Here is a 19,627-nt window from a genome sequence, read left to right as displayed (position 1 = left end):
TTAGATCAAATTGTCATGTTATGAGTAAACATTTCCACATAATAGCTGATACTATTTATTTTGTAAGAGCTGAAACTGGAGTTTGTATTGCAGTAGGGTTTTGATATATTGAAGCAATCCACATATATATACACACATGCGTGCACACACACACACACACACACACACTTGCACGTGTAGTGCAGTTCCCAGATTTCTGCTTAACAGGATTACAAAAAATCCAATAAATAAATAAAAAAAAATCAAAACAAACAATAAAAAAAACCATACTAAATAAAACAACCCCAAACCCCCTATTAGTATGTATCAAAAGTGAGTTTTCTGTGCAGGAAACAATAACAGTGCTCTTCATGTAGCTCACTGTATAACTCTATAGCATTGCAGGCAAATGCATTCAAAGTACTGAAGTTCAGCAAACAGTGTCCAGTGCTATTTTAGTAATATATGACTGTTGTGGTGCAAGAAAAATTCATCCCTAATAAATAACTGCTTTCATCCACGGTCAAAACTGTAAATTTGGCACTGTAATGCCACATAAATACTGCTTAGGTAGAAATTCATTGTATTTTTAATATAACATCTTGTTGCAGGTCGAAGGAGGTGATCCTGCCCCTCAACTCTGCTCTTGTGAGACCTCACTTGGAGTATTGTGTGCAGTTCTGGTGCTCTCAACATAAAAAGGACATGGAACTGTTGGAACAAGTCCAGAGGAGGGCCATGAGAATGATCAGGGGACTGGAGCATCTTTCATACGAAAACAGGCTGAGAAAGTTGGGTCTGTTCAGCCTGGAGAAGAGAAGGCTGCGTGGAGACCTCATAGCAGCCTTCCAGTATCTGAAGGGGTCCTGTAAGGGTGCTGATGAGAGACTATTCATTAGGGACTGTAGTGATAGGACAAGGAGTAACGGGTTGAAACTTAAGCAGCAGAGGTTTAGATTGGATATAAGGAAGAAATTCTTTACTGTTAGGGTGGTGAGGTACTGGAATGGGTTGCCCTTGGAGGTTGTGAATGCTCCATCCCTAGCAGTGTTCAAGGCCAGGTTGGATGAAGCCTTGGGTGACATGGTTTAGTGTGAGGTGTCCCTGCCCATGGCAGGGCGGTTGGAACTAGATGATCTTAAGGTCCTTTCCAACCCTAACTATTCTATGATTCTATGATTCTGTGATTACAAAGTGCTGTGGAGACGGCAGTAGCATATTTACACACACACATATACACACACACATACATATGTTACATATGCTGTAGTATGATGCATCTTTCTAGTGGCTGCAGTTTTAATGCAGTTCACCATTTCTCAATTTTCCTATTGCCAATTCAGTTAGAGAAGCAATGGGTACAGTCTCTTGTAGTGTCAAGTCCAATTCATGAGGTAAGTACTATCTATAATCAATAGGAAAAGCTTTCTTCCATAAGCTAAGCTTGACCTTTTCCTGCTGTGCCTCTAGACTTACACTTGATTTTTAACTCCCTTAAAGCAGCAGTGTGATGTTCTGTTGAGTCACTTGGTTTATGTGTATGCTGGCAGTACTTATTGGATTCAGCCATGACATTAATTACAGTAAGTAATACTTAATTTCAAGAGCATATTCTTCTTTCCACCATGAAAGCATAGAGAATGCACACTGTCTCTCTGTTCTGATACAGTGCACAGCATAAGTGGCTTTCTTTTGGTTTGCCTTCTCCAGCAAAGTCAGTACTATTAACTGTAGATATAGGTTTTCCAACCTTTTGCAAGTGAACAGAAGGAACCTGGGAGCACCTGGACTTTGTAGGAATTATGCAAGAGAATGAAATGACAGTACAGACACTCCACTACATGAATAGAAAGAATGTAATACTAAAAAGATTATCCCAGGCTGAGATTTCTATTTCATAGAAATGCCAAATGAAGGTCCCATACTGACTGCAACAGACAATAGTGGAAACCAACCAACTCAACAGCAATAAAATTCACAAAGTCAGATTATCTTACAAAGTCCTGGAATTTCTTTTACCTGACAAATGTCCTCCTCTGTCCAGCATCAATGCCACAACATCAGAACTCTCCTGAGTAATGGAAGTCCAGTTCATGTTATGTACATGAAGCAATTGGATCATCATTTACCTGTGAACAGATGGGGAACTGATGCAGAACATTTTTCAGTATTAAAGTAGCCACTTATGATGGGAGTTACTGACAAAACTGCCTGCACTTTTGTGTTTTGTTGTTCCAATACTGAAAACAATGAAGGTGTGTCAAAGGCAGTTTTAATGAGAAACTTAATTACGGCAGATGTAGGCTTTCAGCTTGGGGTGTGAGATGTGAATGAAGCCTGTATAGTGGAGGACTAGACAGTTACTAAAGGTGAGGAAGTGCAAAAAGGGAGAAAAAGGAAGTAGGAGATAAGAGGCAGAAAACAAAGTCAAGGAAACACAGACAAATAAGTAATACTAGTAGCAATAATTTCCTTTCCAAATGTTACTAAGGTGACATAGATGGCATGCAGCAAGTCACAAATGAATATATAGCTGTTTCAACAACTGGATGATTGTAAAAATTTTTACACAACCTATCTCTGTTGAACCTAAAATATTCCAACTGCAACAACATATTTTCTCAGGACAATTTCCAAGACATACTCAAACCCTCTGATCAAAACTATACACTCTGGAATCAAAACTAAATTTAGAAGCAGCTGTTTTAACATAATTTTGTTTTATTCTTGTTTTTATTTTAAGGGGAAATGACTTAAGAAATCTGGAAAGGTGTCATGGTGAAGAGGTATATTCCATGTATCATTTCCAATGGGAACAGAACGGTGAGGAGGAAGAGCAGAATGAGTCTGCAGTGGTAACTCTACACCGTTTGAGCACTCAAGACTGTTTTAGGAATACTATCAAGTCACCACTTTTGCTTCCTTTGGGGCTGTCTAGTCCTTTTCTAGATAAAACAGCGTTTTCATTGTGGTTGCTGGGAGTGATATTTTTTCACCCATTAAATCGTACCTTTGTGGGCAAGTAAGGTTTAATTTACAAAAGGCCAGTCAGCAAGGCAGAGCAGGGGTGCTGCTGGGAGAGAGATGAAGGAGGCAGCAGGGGCTGAACAGATGGACACACAAAAGCCTGAATAATTTGTAACTCGTTTCAGTCTGAACAACGAATGCCAAACATATTTCAATAGTATTGCAAATATACTCTAATATCTGGGGGAGAGGAAGAAACCGGGGAAGAACCCACAATATCCTGCAACTCAGGAAGGTGTGCTAAGTCTTTTGATTCGCATTTCGTGTGCATCTTAATCCGAGGTCATCCAAGAAGAGAGCACATCCCTCCCCAGTTTTACGAGCGCAGCACATCAACTCCTTTGTTTACACTGGCACACGAAGATGTTCTTTCCTGCTCCGGCAGCAGAAGGAGCCGAAACACTAACGTGGGATCTCTCCGAGCCGGCACCTATTCGGACACTGGTCGCTCTGTCAGACTTCGGCACGCCGCTCAGAGCGAAGCAAGGAGGGAAGCGCAGAGGCGACAGGCACGACACCGGCACCACGGCACCCCGCTCCCCGCGGCCCGGCACGGTCCGGCCCCGCCGAGCCCGCGGGCTGCCCCAGCAGTAAGTAAAGGGTTTCGGTGTGAAACAGGGAGGACGGCGGGAGACAGGGGTCGAGAAAGGGCCCGACCCCGGCCACGACTGCCACCGATAGACACCCGCCCCGCCCCGCCAGCGCCCTCAGAGCCGCGTCCCCGGGGAGCCGCCCCCCCGCCCGCCCGCCTGTCGCGCAGCACCACGGGAGCTGTAGTCCGGCCCCACCGCCCCCCTCCCTGAGCTCCCCCCGCCCGCCGCCGCCCCCCGGCCCGGGGCAGAGCGGCGCCGCGGCCACTCTCGCGAGGCTTGGAGTCGGGAGCTCTCTCGGGCGGGCTGCTCCGCCGCGGGGATGTTTGGTGCGGGCGCCATTCCCCCGCGTGACGTCATAGTGCATTGTTGTGAGCGTAGCGGAGCATCCCTCAAGCTGTCAGCTGTGCCGCCGCCGCTGCGGGGAGCCGAGCCGGCCCGGCCCCCTCTCCCCTCCTCCTCCTTCTCCTCCTCTTCTCCCGCCCCTCCCGCCCCGGGGGCTCCAGCGCTCGGTGTCACCGTATCATTGTCCGTGCGGAACCCCTCCGGGCCCCCCCCCCCCTCCCGCCCGTCAGTTTCCCCGGTCCGCCTTCTCCCCGCTCCCCTCCCTCCCTCCCCCTCCCCTGCCCCCCAGAACCACCTCAATGAGATGCAAACATGAAAGACAAGAGGAAGAAGAAGGACCGCACCTGGGCCGAGGCTGCCCGCCTGGTAGGTGCCGCGGCAGCATTGTGTGTGTATAAGTGAGTGAGTGTGTGTGAGTGTGCGTGCGCCGCCAGCCCGGCGCGCTGCCCGCCGCTTTGTTGCCGGCGGTTGGGGCCGTTGGGGAGAGCGTGCGTGTGAGGGAAGGAGGGAGGAGAGAGAGAACGAGAGAGAGTGTGAGAGGGAGCCTGAGGGAGAGTGTGCGTGTGTGTGTGTGCGAGAGAGGGAACTCTGTGAGAGGGAGAATGAGCGGAGAGAGCGTGTGTGTGTATGCGAGGAAGCGCGAAGGAGTGCGTGTATAAGGGAGTGCCCCTGAGTGTGAGGGAGCGCCTGTGCGGGAGCGGGTGTGCGAGTTCGTGTGTATGTGTATATGTGAAGGGAGAGGCCGGGGTGCCCCGGGGTAAGGGTGCGAGCCCGTGTGTGGTGTTGGTGAGAGGGTTCCCCTCCGTCGCCCCAGCGGTGCCGGCGCAGCCCGCTCGCAGTGCTGGTGAGCCCGGGCTGGCGGTACCGGCAGCTTTCTGCCCCGCTCCCGTCCCCGCCTGGAGAGGAGAAATAGCTACGTCCCTTCCGCAGTGTATGTGTGAGGAAATGCCTATATTCTTTTCTTCTTTTGCATGACTGTGTGTAGATAGCCAGGGGTTGTTTCTATCTCTCCAAGTTCACGCCTCAGACATCCCACGAAAATCCCTCCTTTTAATGCTAGGGAAAAGTGAGATATCCGCGAATTGCCTTTTATCATCCCTTGAGTGCGGACAAGAGGATCGGGGTGAGGGGCGAGGACGTGAGAGAGAACTCTGTCCTGGGATTTCCCTTCACCCCCTCTGCTTCCCCCATTGTGCAGGGAAATATCCAGGGCAGTCGGACCCACTTCTGGAAAGCCTCCGTGGCTCTGGAGACCTAGCCCATTCCCACTTCATTAAGAAACTGTCTCCCTTACACTACTGTATCTGTTTTCATGATTCTGTATTATTGTTTGCTAAGTGTGATAGCACGCATTGTTTATGTTGTTTTTCAGTTTTGAAGTATGTACAGGTTCACTCCATCCTAGGAATTTTACAACAAATACACACAGTGTATATGGTTGTACACATTTGTATGTGTGTCTTATGCAAAGTTGGGTCTGGTTCAGCGTCAGCTGGGTGCGTAGAAAGATGGCAAAGATGGAAAAATAGGCTGCTGATTGTATTGCTTTTTGTGTCTACACCAACTTTATCTGTTATCTCTCTCTGATACAGACTTAATTGCTTAAGTGGCATGTCTGTGCATCTGGTTTTGGTAATGGATATTCACCTCCTATTCCTACTACTTGTTTAGTAGTGAAGCACATTTTTTTGTAAAAATGGTTTCACCTTGTATGAAATTTCACCTTGTTCCTGCATAGGAAGTTCAGCCTCTCTCTCTCTCTCTCTCCTATGTAAATAATTATAAGGATTAGACGGACACTACCTATAGATGTCTCTGTAAGCTGTACCGAGGTGTTCTCATATGCTTGGTCAGTGCTAAATTCTGATATGGCTCATTGTGCATCCTACAGCATTTTGTAACACTGCAGCTTTTGCAACGATGTTCTGATACAATGTCGCTACTGACCCCTCCTTTCTCACAATTGTAACAGAAGTTTAACTGTCACCTTTGCCATAATAGTTTTGTCAATGAGTGTTGCTACGCGACTACTTTCGCTGTGCTTTAAACTGGCAACTGTATTCAAGAGTCTGTAAAATACATCAAGTGCTGTTCTAACTTTACTCTTTCAAGTTGCTACTGCAGTTGGCACTATATATTTTGTTTGAAAGATGTGCATGAAGGAATTTTATTGCGTATCAAATAAAATTGCTATTCCCATGAGATCCAATATATGGAAAAGTTTAAAGCCTCTAGAGAAAAAGGCTGAGCCAGTGCTGAGGAGAAGGGCTGAGACTCTTACCATAATGTTGTATTACCTAATGCTCTCCCCGGAAGGGTCATGATTTGCTAAAATTGAGTACAAATTATACACTGCTGTATACAAGTGGTGGAGATATGCAAGGTTCACACTGGTTTTGTCCAGCCTTCCTGGGTTGCCAAGTTGTGGAGAACTTGTCCCAAGTTGTCCATTATGTGAATGATACATAGTGCTGCTCAGACCAGCTACAGTCTTGCACCAGGCTTTACACATATAGTGGCGTACCTTCGCAAATCACAATGAATTGACAGAATTGCCACTCCTTACAGTGTTTTATGTTAGGATCCTGATGGTTCATTATGACTTTGTTTTCTTGGGATACATCAATAATGTATTACTGCAAGGTTTGATTAAATCAATTTCTTTCCAAAGGCAAGTAAACAATGAAGTGATTGATATCTCCTCAAAAAAAAAAAAAAAAAAGACTTGTGAGTTACCTAAATCAATATGTTGTAAAATTGTATGCTGCTGAATTAGTTTTAGGAACGGGAGGTTGAATGAATAACACACCAAATGTATGGATATTTTTGTGTTAAATTTTTTACGAAAACCCTTGTATTACAACAATACTGGGCTTTCAAAATGAAGTGCTAAAAAGTAAGAAATGACAGAGGTAACATTGTTAGCTTTTTTACTCTGGTATGCAAGTTCATATATTACAATCTATACTTTAAATGACATATATACATGCTAATTTCCCCAAGTACTTTAAGTTCATTCACTACAGCTGCTGATTTTTCATTCTGTTTTCTTTGTTTGGTGTGTGGTACTTAATTTTCTATACACCTTTCAAACTCAGTGCAAAAATTTATTTTTCTTTTATGCTTCAGTCGTATATACATAGCTATTATTAGCAACACTCAGTAGCTTCCCAAATGCAAATGTTTCTATAGTTATAACATGCCTGTGAAGTTAAGTATTTTGACCTCTGCTTTACCCATGCAGAGTTGAGGCATGGAAAGATTAAGTACCTTACTCAAAGCTGTTCAGGAAATCTGTGGGAGAGGCAGTTATGGTACAACAGCGTCTTCATAGTAGTTCTGTTTCATAGTCATAAAATCATCTTTGTGGCTACACTTTTGCCTCATTCACTCTCTATTACTATTTCTCTCACAGTAATTATGAGAGAAATGGATATGGTCATGTCTCTATATTCAGTCTACATTGAAACTCATAATGCACCATGTAATAGTTACAGATAAAAAGGAGTACAAAAACTGGACTCGAGCCTGAAATCATTACACAGCTCTCCATTTCCCACATTCACAATGAAAGAAGCAGAAGTACTTTAGAAAAATATATTACATGACAGTCTTGAAATACATTATAATGTGTAAGTCTAAGTGTCGAGGCTCCAAATTGACAGTCAGCAGTACCTTTACTGTGTTTTGGTATTTGATTAAAGGGTCTTTGAAAACTTAAGTTCCTGCAAGGCAGTGTTTTTTCAAGCTGTTCCCTAAATTTTTAAAATATAAGCAGGAAAGGACTCCCATTATATTCAGCTCTCACTGTAAATACCATGTATGTGATACAGGCAGTAAAACAGGAGCCACTGGCATGTCCTGTATTGAAACTTGCATTTTGTGGAAGACGTCTCCTGCAGAGTTGAATCTTTCTGTCTACAACACACTGCTTTTTCCCCCATGCAAGCCTGCTTATCTTAGGGCAAGGCATAGCCCAGCTTACAAGCATTCCTGAGAGATGAACACATGTGCAGGATCAATGGAATGGTGGCATACCACTAACAGTTCATGTTACAGAACCCATTTTGTAGAACACACATTTTTATGGACAAAATTGCAACTTGTTTTTACAACCTGCCAAAGGGCATATCTTTGATGTGGACTCGATATGTCAACTTATTTACTTTGTATCACACTAGAGCAATGCTTATGTTTGACCTGGGCATTATCTCCATGCCATTTTTTCTTCTTTCTGTGTCAGATAGACAAAGAGAGAAATACACTTGAGTACAATGAGATACACTTAAAAAAATTAGAACAAAAGAAAATCATAAAAGGAAGGAAGAGAAACATCCTGTCTTTCCCCTGTTTTTCAGTTGATCCTCATTTGATGAAACCATATTGTAGTTTTCTGGCCATACATAGAACTCATAAAAATTGAAGGGAAAAGTAAAACACTTGAGTAGTTTAAGCAATTTGCAATTATTCCTTTCAGCTGAAAAAACTTGTATCAGTTTAGTTTCAGCTGCTCTTAAACTCGCTGAAAGTCACAAAATAGCAAATTCTGCCTCTTAATAATTTTGTGCCAGAAGATACTGCATACAAAATACTGCATACAAAAATTACTGAGAATAAAATGTGTCCAAGGATACTCTGCCACACAAAAACTGATAGCAGTTTTAAGTAGGTAGGAGTGATCCAACTTTTTATCACTTGACTGCTAGACAGGATCCTTTGTTTGTGATACAGAAAGGTGAAAGAGGCCTGAACAAAAGGAATGGAGGCTTCTCACTTCAGGAACGCAGAGCTCAGTGTATATATGAAGCACAGAACATCTACCCATGAAGGGTGATAGTTTACGGTAACATTTTAAAAGGATTTTTTTATTAATAGCTTGCCCTTATTATTGCCTTCTTCTCTTTCCTGTAAGTGGTGTTTGAAACACAGTTCAGTTACATCTTTACCACTAGTTGACAATAAAGCAGAAGAAAATCGAGACTAACAGTAGGGTTGGGTTATTCATGTATTGGGCCTCCTCTCCAGTATTTTTGCTCCTTCTCCAACCTGCATTCTGAAAGAAAGGTTTTCTTGTGTTACTAAGGAATATGCACTTCACAGTGCTATGGAGGGTCCTCATGGGTCAGGTGATTTGTGCATATTGGGGGAGTAATATTCATACCTTAATTCTTGTATTACTTGCATGAGTCTCCTGACAGGATCCAGCTCTGAATTAAGAGTTGTTTTCCTGCTCCTGTAAACTTAACAAAATTACATAAATTAATTAAGAAAACTGATGCTGAAAAAAAAAGCCACAAATAACCAAACCGAACATGAAAAGCACACAAGTCCATTGGAATTGTTAGCTTGCATGTTACTGTTTAAAGTGGCTGGCTGTCCAAAAGCTGATTGCTGCTTCATCTGGTCTTCTAAGATAGTGTATTTTTCCATTGCATCTTCAAATATAAAGACTACAAATGAAACAGAAAATTAGGAGAGTAACTTCTGCATAGTTAAACCATTGATGATAATCCCTTTGACTTTCATGTTAAGTCTTCGCTTTTGGTACTATAAATAGCATTTTAAAGCATTGTGTGGAAGGAACTTCATGTATCTTTAAAAATGGTAGATTTGACCTAACTTTGTTTTATGGTATTAAGGATTTCTTTGTTGTTGGCTTAACAAAAACCTACTATTATTTCCATATTTGTTCTGAGTTAATTCTTTTTCAGACATGCACGAACATTGTGGTTGGGAAGTTTTGATGGCCTTTCCTTTTGATCCCAAATCAATGCTGCTTTGAAGAGCTATATTTTATTTTGGTTTGCTCTAGGGTTTCCTCACATTTGTTTTATTCAAAGTAATTTTTGCATTTGTTAGGCAAGGTTGAACCTGCACTATTTTTTTCTTACACCTTCTGTGGTTGTGTTTAAAGTGTCAGTATTTTATTTTGTTTGTATGAAATAATGCAGAAATTGGTGTGTGTTATTATTTTTTATTTTAAAAAGTGATCTACGATAAAATATAAATTTATTCAATTTCGTCTTACTTTATGCATTCTTCTAGGACAGATTGAAAGGAATAATTTTCTAACTTACCTCAAGACATACCTTTAACCTGTGGCACCCCAGACTTTCAGGAAGGCAGGAACCCAGCCCAGGAATAGGACCTGTTCTCAATAATATGATCTTACTTCTATCAAAGCAGAATAACATAGGAGAAAACCCTTACAGGAAGCTGAATATGAGCATTTCTTAACAATGTGAAGCTGCTTTCAGTGCCTTAAGGTTTGATTTAATGCTGACTTGCAGAGAATGCTTTCAATGGCTCCTGGCTTACCTTTTTCTATAGAAGAAGCAATATTTTCCTGTCATACTGCATGTTTCTGTTGAGATAACTGATCTGTTTTTATTTCTTCCAGCAGCTGACAAGTTTCTCACAAACAAGATTTGGTCAGTTGCATGTGAAAACTGGAATCACAGTGAAATAGTTTCTACTAATGACACCCAAGGCCCTACCCATCCTTCACAGCTAGTTTGGTTTAGATTTGCTAGCCCAGTTCATCAGTTCCCTGGATCAGACCATGTCATTGCAGCATCCTAGTCTGGACCAGGCAGAAAGCTATCTTCAAGGTGAAAAGCCAAACTCACTATACTTCCTCCTTCAGGCTTTCTTTGTTCTTTATACTGTGATCAGCAGATTACGTTACTTGGAAAGTCATTTGCTAAACTTGACCTCTTGGGTTTGGAGTAATACAGGGTTTTTTTAGAAGTTGTAAGCTTCAAAATGTTTTCCCTTTCCCTGGGTATGATGTTGATAATCTTGACATTCTCTGTAAATAGCAATAACTAAATAATGCCCTCCTTTTCTGCTATGAAGACCTTAGAGAAGATGTGATTAGTGGAAATTGTGATTCCACAGATTCCAGTTGAAACTGACAAAATCCTTCTTTTGAGGAACTTACAGACTGAAGGAATGAATTGCCTTAGCCTTCATTCTGGAACAGTCAGTTTGTAATCCAAAGGCATTACAACAACCTGGAACAGTGCATGCTCTAAGCAGTACTTCTTGATACAACTTATTTGCTTATTCTGTTAATTCAGGTAGCAAATCCACATGCTGCTCAAACACAACATTTGCCATAGGTGGCCCATTTAATCTCTTATCAATTTTGAAGGACAGTCCTCCTCAGAGAAACCCAAATCATTGAGGTACTGGCCCTCCAAGTCTGCCTGTCTTTGCAAAGCCCTGCTAGACAGTTTCCTATTGCTGGAGTTATTATCTTGGGAGGAGATGTACCTGCTGGGAATGTGAAGAGGGTAGAGATGTGCCTTCAGCAGCTACTGGCTTGCCTGCAGCTAATCTTGGTTTGATGAGATGATCTATGTTTTGCTAAATACCATACCTTAAGCAGACCACTACCTAAATTCACTTACAACTATAGTACATTAGCACAGGTGTCATGTCTCAGGAGACAGTTAAGCCATCTGGCAGTGCATGCCTTCTTCCTACATACCCTTTGGTGTCAGTACTAACTGGGGCTGGGAACTGCACTAAAGTACTGGAGGGATCTAGAGCAGCATCATTCACTTCAGTCTAAGCAAGGTCTGCTGTTTCTGACATTGGAACAAGAAACTGGCGAGGGTGGTCTAACGTTTTCATGATTTGAATGTGAAGAGTTCAGCTCACCTTGATGGTTTGAGCTCAGCAGGACACAGTCTATATGGACCCTGGCATGTAGCTTTCTTTGGTATTAGTGGACCTTTTAGATGAGGTTTCAACATATGGGATTCAGCTGTTACATTGTGGGTTCTGAGTTAGATGTGGCATCCTGTACCTCAGGTGTCTGAGGAGACGTGTTTTGTAGTATAGCATTGAGTTTAATTTCTGTCTGACAACATTTACCAGGATCAACAACCACAGTTCAGTTTGTTGCTCTGGGTATTCACAGACTAATTAAGAGGACTGGACTGTAGTCCTCTGTTGAAGACATTCTAGGTCATGTCCTAGATTGTCTGTGATTTTGGAAATAATTTATTTAGAAGGCACACATTACACACTTTGTTTTAAAACTTGTCCTTTTATATACATAGATTGGTGTAGCCAAGCCTGTGGTGATGAGAATCTCCTCATTGCTTGTAGAGGTTCAGCTCTAGAGGTTATTATCTTATGGATGATAATTGCATCTTGTCCAGTCCAAATTAGAGATAACAATGTTTTTTAAACATTTACAACTTCAGAAGTGTTCCTTGATGGACAAGTGACTTGAGCTAGTAGATGATTTGGTTTGGAGAACTTAATATCAAAGCTATTTCCTCTCTTTCTTGTTGTGATCTTGGTTAAGAATAGACAGGATCAGGAATTTAGTGAAGCAGTCATATTAGTCGGGGTTTACATTTCTTTATCCTAGTTAGCTTCCCGTTTAACTTGATGTCTGGAAAGGGGAAAGTGCCTTAACCAAAGTACACATCAACCATTTGGAGGTCAAAATCATCCATTTCCTCTTGCTCTTAGCAGCCTTGAGAACTTGCCTGTGTGTAGTGGTTTGCTATTGTTGGTGAGATGCCTTTGTGAAATGTCTGCAGACTCTAGTAAATCACAGTCAATCTTCATGTGTCATATGATTTGTTCTTGCCTTTGTGACTTAAACCTTCTTTGTACAAGAGGCTCTACCATTATGATTGTATTGCCAAAATACTTAACTTCATCTGTCATTAAGCATTTATTTTTATTTCAGTTCCAAGAGTTTTGACTGAACAAATTCCACATCCAGATGTTTTACTACATCTACTGATGTCTATTTTTGGATAAATGTTAATTCTTTTTATACCTTAAAATTCTCGTTATCTACCAGCTGCTGGAATATCTATTGGCATTGCTGTATCAGAGAAGCATGTAACATTCCATGTTACTAAGCCTATCTGCTAATATTCCCTAGCAAGGGCAATGAGAGAAAATAGACTCCTATTGTTTGCAGTGTGCTGTCATTCTTCTGGACCAAGATTATGGCAGCTATCTCCAAATTATGACACTTGCTTATCACACCAGCTTCTTTCATCTCATTTGGCATTTCTGTCATTTAGAAATTCTAGACAGGTAAGACCAATGAGAACTTCTTCAGAATTCAGTGTTTAGAGTGGGAAGAGCATCTTAATTAGTGCATTAGTTCAGTAATAATAAAAAATGAAAGCACCTCAAGGTCACCTTCTCTGTTTAGACTTGAAATAAGTCACACACCCCAAATTAGTTTTGTGAAATCTCTAAAATCACTTGGTAACTTTCATTACTCATAGGAGCTGGGAGTTCTCTGGCCTTTGATGGAGTCTGGTCTCTTAAAAATGAGAGAAGGAGGAAAATAAAATGATAATGAAAAGTTGTCCGACAGGCATGATTTAGAATTCAGATGCATGGTTATCTTTTTTTCTTTTTTTTTTTTTTCCTCTGACAGTGACTAGAGAGAAAACATCAATTTTCTTGTACAGATTGAGAATTTTGTATTCATTTAATGGTGCTCATTCACATTCTCTGCTTTTTTGTGGCTTTTTTTGCCTTCGTATCTGGATTTTTTTGGCAGTTTGATGTAGCAGTGCTGCAGCGGGTTTGTTCTTAGAGCAGTAGTGCTTAATGCATTCTAATCTGTTTCATAATTTGTTTCATTCATAATGCAGGGTTTTGAGACATCTTGCAAGCACTCATGTTTAAAAAAAACCCAAAGTAGAATAACTTAGTGGGGCTCACTGTCTAGCTGTGAATAAGCTCAGTAAATCACTGCTGAAAACATTTCCAAATGAGTTACTACTGAAGATATGTTAGTACCTTTTTGTCATTGATTTCAAGATGTCGCATGGCTCCACAAATGTGTATCTCCCTGGAGATGCCAGGGACTGCTAAGTATTTGCCTGGATTATTCTTTTATGGAGGTCTTTTGATTTGAAACTGTTATGGTTTTTTATTTTATTTTCTTTTTTCCAAAAGTAAGAAAAATATGTGCAGCCAATTTTGCTACATTGGCAATCCTTGTCAAACAGGTTGTTTGTCTTCCTTTTGTTCTGTTCCCTGTGCTGTCAAGTTGTGTTGCATTATTAAACATCTCTTGTCAGTTAAACACACGTCAACAGAATGGCCTGGGCAGTTCACAGCAAGTGCTTGGGTCCATCAGACCAGATTGTGGAAAAGAAAGGGGAAGTGGTAGTATAGAGCTTGAGCTGTCTTTTATAAGGCTACTAATCTTTTAAAATAATGATAGCAAATCCTGTGATGATTTACTTCACCCTGCCCACTACATCTGTGCAGCTGTAGACTTTGAATATAGATCATAATGTAACAGCGGCCTCCTGGGCAATAGCTGAAGTGCTTTTTGTCAGGTATCCCAATAGGAAATATTTGATGGGAGGACAGAAATAAGGATTGCATGTTTTGATGTGATTATCTGATTTATCAACCTACATCATCTAAACATATACACACATGCACGCACACACACACATACACATATATAATGCCAAGTATTGTGTTACAGTCCTGTGAGTCTGACTGGGCAAATCACAGATGTGCTTGAGGCATTTTGTCTGCCCATAATGAGCTCCAGCATCATTTTGGGTAGACAGCAATAGCATGAAATGGACACTGCTCCAGCTCTTGGATTGGTCCAGTTACGTGGTTGTTTCATCTTGCAAATCAAATTCTTCATGCTAAAATGCTGTTTCTCCAGCCAGTGTTCAAGGATCAGCTGACTCATTGACAATTTTGCCTATTGCTTTTGGAGTGAAAGCTACCCATCTAAGTGGAACTTGTCAGTGATAACCAACCCTGTATCTTTGTCTTGGACTAATGTTCCTTTTCCTTAGTGAAAGTCTGTTAACAAACTGTGGTTTCTGGACCATGGAATTGACCCCAAAGAGCAAAAACCTGAATGAAAATAAAATTACTGGTTTAAGCTTGAGCACTGCAGTTACCTTATGAAGAAAGATCTCTGGCTCCCCGTGACACAGTGTTCCAGTGATGATGAGCCCCATTAGGTGGCTGTGTTGTTAAAATATGACCTTTTTTGGCACATTTGTAGAAGCAGTTAGAACTAGAAGGCTGTGGATTGACAAGGTAAATTTAGAGATTTTTGACAGACTGGCCATGCAAGTTACTGCATGCTTTATACATGCACTGATGATTGTTGCATTTACTAAGCACCTCCAAGGGAGCTTCTCAGAACCTGTGCAATGATTAGCCCTTCACAGTAAGTGTTTGATATTCACAGTAACCATTGTGGGTTGTTAATTTAGCCTTCAGGCCCACAGCAGCAGTGGCACTTGATAAAGAGACTGCAGAACTCATATGGGGGTGTCTGGGGAGTTTTCCAATGAAAAAGGTCATAAATGTGGGAGAAATAAATAGGCGCTTGACTAACTGAAAGGGTTCAGGATACAGTGCAAGAGATGAGCAATAAGAGGATTGGGCAGAGTGAAAGGCCTTGAGGATAAAGTTAGTATATGAGCAATCATTTGAGCTGTTTTATTTCATGGACTGCAAAAAGGCAGTCTTTCAGTTGATCTGTGAACTACAGACTGAAAGCTTCAACTGGAGATGAGAAACTAGAAAAACATGTGGAGGAATAGAGTCAAAGAAGTTGATCAGGAATATTTTGTATGATTTTTGGAAATAAGATCAGAAAAGCATTGTCTAATTGTCTTTTAATCTGCTTAGAAGAGAACAACCAACCAAAAAGTATCTAAGATATCTTAATCTGTCAAATTAGGTTGGCCTAAGTGGGATTTATTTTTTTTTCCTTCGGGGACCTGTCAGAATATTTTTGTAGGAAATAATTTTTATAAAAGAGAAAGGGCTTCTGTCTCCATTAATGTGTAGGGTTGCATACTTTGCTTGGAGATAGACTGTTTGATACAATATCAAAACGTCCTCTTACTACCATTCTCAATCTTTAACACTTCCATTAAATTAAAAAGCAACGTAAAACCCAAAATGTCTATGTAGTCAATTTTAATGAGGACCGACTACGTTTCATACTGTAATTTTCATGCACTCATTATATTAGTGTCTGAGCTGAGAATGCTTCAAGCTATTTAAAGTAATATTAAATAAAGTAAAACAATCTCCTATCTACATTCTGAGCAGATCTACAAAGTGGCTGCCTAGATAACTGTGGTTGGTATATATGCATAGTGATTGGGAAATGCTTCTCAAAGAGCTGCAAAGAGAACGAGAGGTTTAAAAAAAATTTAAGTCAGAGCACTTGTTATCAGCATTCTTAGAGCTGTTATGGCAAGAAGCTTCATGTGTTAGTTAAAGGTTGTGAAATGTTGGAGTTAATTTTATAGAAAAATATGGGTGTGGAGGGGGAGTTAAGGGGTCTAGGGAAAGCATTCGGAGGATTAATGTTCTGAAAAAAAAATCAGGTTTTAAGTGCTACATACATGCATAATAATAGTTCTGAAGCTTATTACTTTTAGTACTTGCATACATTTTCTGGGATTAATAGAAGAAAATGAAACTGGGTTTATGTCTGTTGGCATGTCATGTGGTGAAAAGAGTGTGCCTGGGTGATACTGATGCAATCCTGGGGAGAAAAAATGATAGTGCTGCACTGGGAGGCAGTGAAGAAGGGATGAAGATGTGCTTGTATTAATGAGAAGTAGAATAGCAAATATACTGAAGGGAGGAAAAAAATATTACCTGTGACTGATGATGAAAGAATTGAAAGAAACCCCCCCTTCTGAATTCTAGGATAAAATTACATTTCATTGTTTATTTATTTATTACCTTTTCACCAGCTAAAATCCCCAAACCTTTGTCTTTAAAGTCTGGATTCTTCTCAAACTTCGGGAGTATAAATGAGACAGCAAAACATCAAGGTGAAAAAAAGAAAAATCTGTGTTCTGTCCTCTATAATAGTCAGTACCTTTGTTTTGGAAATTAAATACTGTGCTTTGATTATGTTTCATTCTATTTCTTTTTAAAACAAATTATGTTATGGGCTATTTTAGCCAAAGGAGTATTTCTGAAATTTTATGTAATCCCTTTGAAAGAATTGAAAAGACCAATTTGTCTTCTGAAATATTATCTCTTCCATTTGGAATTTTATCCTATTGGAATTTTTGGAATTAGTCTCAAATTAACTTGCCCAAGTTATTTCTAGAACAGAAATTTCCTAGAATCTCCCATGTCCAAAAATCTGTCTGGTGTGATTCTTGAATGTAAGAGTGGTAATTTTCTTCTGATTTTGGACACCTTGGTTTATTTTTTGTTTTCACCTCAGAGAACATAGCATGTAAATCTCCTAAGTATAATCTTACGTCTTTGGATGAGATTCTCTGGCACAGTAAAAGGAAGATTGAATTCCTGGATTTGAACTGTAAAGCTAATCTTATTACTCATTCTCATTGTTTCAGAGATACAGTATGAATTCAGTAGTTACACTGGATGCCCAGGATGATGCAGTGTCACTTTCCCATTAAAGAGTTTTATTGTTCACTTACTGCTAGCTATTTTTTTGGGAAATGGAAGATGCAGCTAAAGCATGTATTATCAACTTATAAAGTATTGAATCTAAAAGATGCGCCTAGACCCCATAGTCATGGAATTTATTTGCCAGTGGCATTTTGTAGGAGCTGGTGATTTTTACTGCTGCATTTGCTGAGGAGATGTGACATTAGGAAAACTTGGATACTCATGTATATGTATGTTGGTGATTTTAAAGAATGGCTGAATATACTGAATATACTCATGTTTTACTCTCTCTTGGTTTGCTTTTCTTGTGTTACAGTTACTGTCCTGACGGATAACAGCTGAATCTGTTCAATGTACAGGGAGGGGTTTTAGGATAAGAAACATACTGTGATATTAAGGACCCTTAAAAATAGAAGCTTGTCTTGAACAGAAAGCCTAGCATTAAGAGAAGTCTCTGTATTTATATTCTTTTATAAAATCCTCTGTGGTTCCTCTCTTGATCCATTAACTTGTTGTGATTCTGGAGTTTGCTGACAGTAGTTGCATGATGTGTATGGCTGATGGCCATTTCTCACTGTAACCTTGTCAGTGCTTGTCCAGCTTGACTGTAAGGGGTCAGCCAGTCTCAGAACAATGCCTTCAAGCAGGGTCAGGAGTTTGAACCATCCACAACAATTGTGGATCATCCTGACCATTTTTTCAGATTTTCCTCCCATAGAGGAAGACATGTTCTGTATTTTGGTTTGAGATTTTATTACAAACGGTTGGTTTAATACTCAGCATTTTGTCTCTTTATGAACTCTAGTTTTAAAGTCACAGTTCACCTTTTTTCTTTACAGGCTGGAGGTCCTATTGAGTTTGTTTACCTATGCCAAGTGATCGTTCCTGTTGGTTTAAATCTCTATGGGAAATCAGCATCCAGCTGGTAGACAGTTGTACTGATGAGGACCCATTGATTTTTTTTTTTCCTATCCACTTACCATCAATAAGAAATGTCCTTAGCTTTCACAATACTTATTCTCTGCCATAATGTGCCCTGTTACCTGGCTGGTCTCAGCGTCAGGGCTGGTCTCAGTTGCTGATCACATTATATGTGGATGAGATTAACAGCCTGATAAAAATGTTTAACCCAATACTTGAGAAGTCTAGATGAAGATAATGCCTTACAGTGAGAACTTTTTAATTACGTGTTCTATTTGATATAAATCAATAGTGAAGACTTGCTGGTTTTAATGCAAAAAAACTTTCATATCAAAGATTAAAGTTTACCTATCTTGGCATGATTTTAGCAGTATCCAGAAAAAGAGATTTTAAGAAGATACAGACAATTCATGCTCCTTTTTGGAGACAAAATGATTCTTCCCTCTTTAAAAAAAACTTTTGCTTATCGGGTTTTGTTTTTGTTTTTGTTTTTTTTTTCTTCTCACCACAGTATGATCTGAATTGCTTTCTTTCATAAGAAGTAGTGGGGAGCATGTAAACAAAATATTCTGTGTGTATTTCTCCAAAGTGATTGGCTTTTAAAAGACTATTAAGTTTAGAAAGGTCAGATTATTTATATTATATATGGGAAAGAAGTGAGCATATAACTTTTCTTAAAACTTCAGGAAAGCTGCTTCTTCTACGTATATATGAATACAAGCAGAGATACAAAGCTATTATATGTTGTTTCTAATATGCCTGTATTGTGACAATTGTGCTTAGTAATAGTGGTTAAATAGTGTATTTTCCAAACCTTTAAGCAGATGATACCAAATATAAACCACCTGTCTGGACTTCAGTTCTGCAATAAATTGTATAAGTCCACCAAGTGTGGGTGGACTTAGGTGATAAGATGGGGGAAAAGACTGTGGAAAGACTGATAAGAAGGACTGAACAAATAAATGACACAAAATGGATATGCGTTACTGAACAGCAAAATATTCTCCTATTTTTGAAAATCTCAGATGAGTAATTGTCAACTGTACCATCTGTAAGTAATGTGGGCTTCCAAACTTTTGGCAATTAAAACTGCCTAGCATCCCACTCCAGCCCTCTATTTTATTCTGTGTACAAGTCAGTAGTGAAGACTAATCTCTTACGACATTAATCGTCTCATGAGGAGAGACAGAATAAATCACAGTAGCCCTTCCTCTCTTCACTCATGAAGATAAATACAATAACAGGATGGCTGATCTTTGTTATGACACTAGCCATTATATATTTAACAGAGATATCAAAATCCCACTGACAGCTAACAAAAGAATTCT

At 40.1% G+C, this 19,627-nt stretch overlaps 1 protein-coding gene across 1 annotated transcript in view; it reads left to right on the top strand.

Moving 5' to 3' along the window:
• Nucleotides 1–4,275: 4,275 nt before the first annotated feature.
• ASXL3 (ASXL transcriptional regulator 3) overlaps nucleotides 4,276–19,627 on the top strand; it is a 125,145-nt gene continuing 109,793 nt past the window's right edge. Inside the window, exon 1 of the mRNA XM_005153541.3 lies at nucleotides 4,276–4,307. The gene's annotated coding sequence lies outside the window, so the exon portion shown is untranslated. The remainder of the gene's footprint in view (nucleotides 4,308–19,627) is intronic.

The sequence above is a fragment of the Melopsittacus undulatus genome, chromosome 1, assembly GCF_012275295.1.
Source record: "Melopsittacus undulatus isolate bMelUnd1 chromosome 1, bMelUnd1.mat.Z, whole genome shotgun sequence".
Taxonomy (NCBI): Eukaryota; Metazoa; Chordata; class Aves; order Psittaciformes; family Psittaculidae; genus Melopsittacus; species Melopsittacus undulatus.
This window is presented reverse-complemented; position numbering and strand designations above follow the sequence as displayed.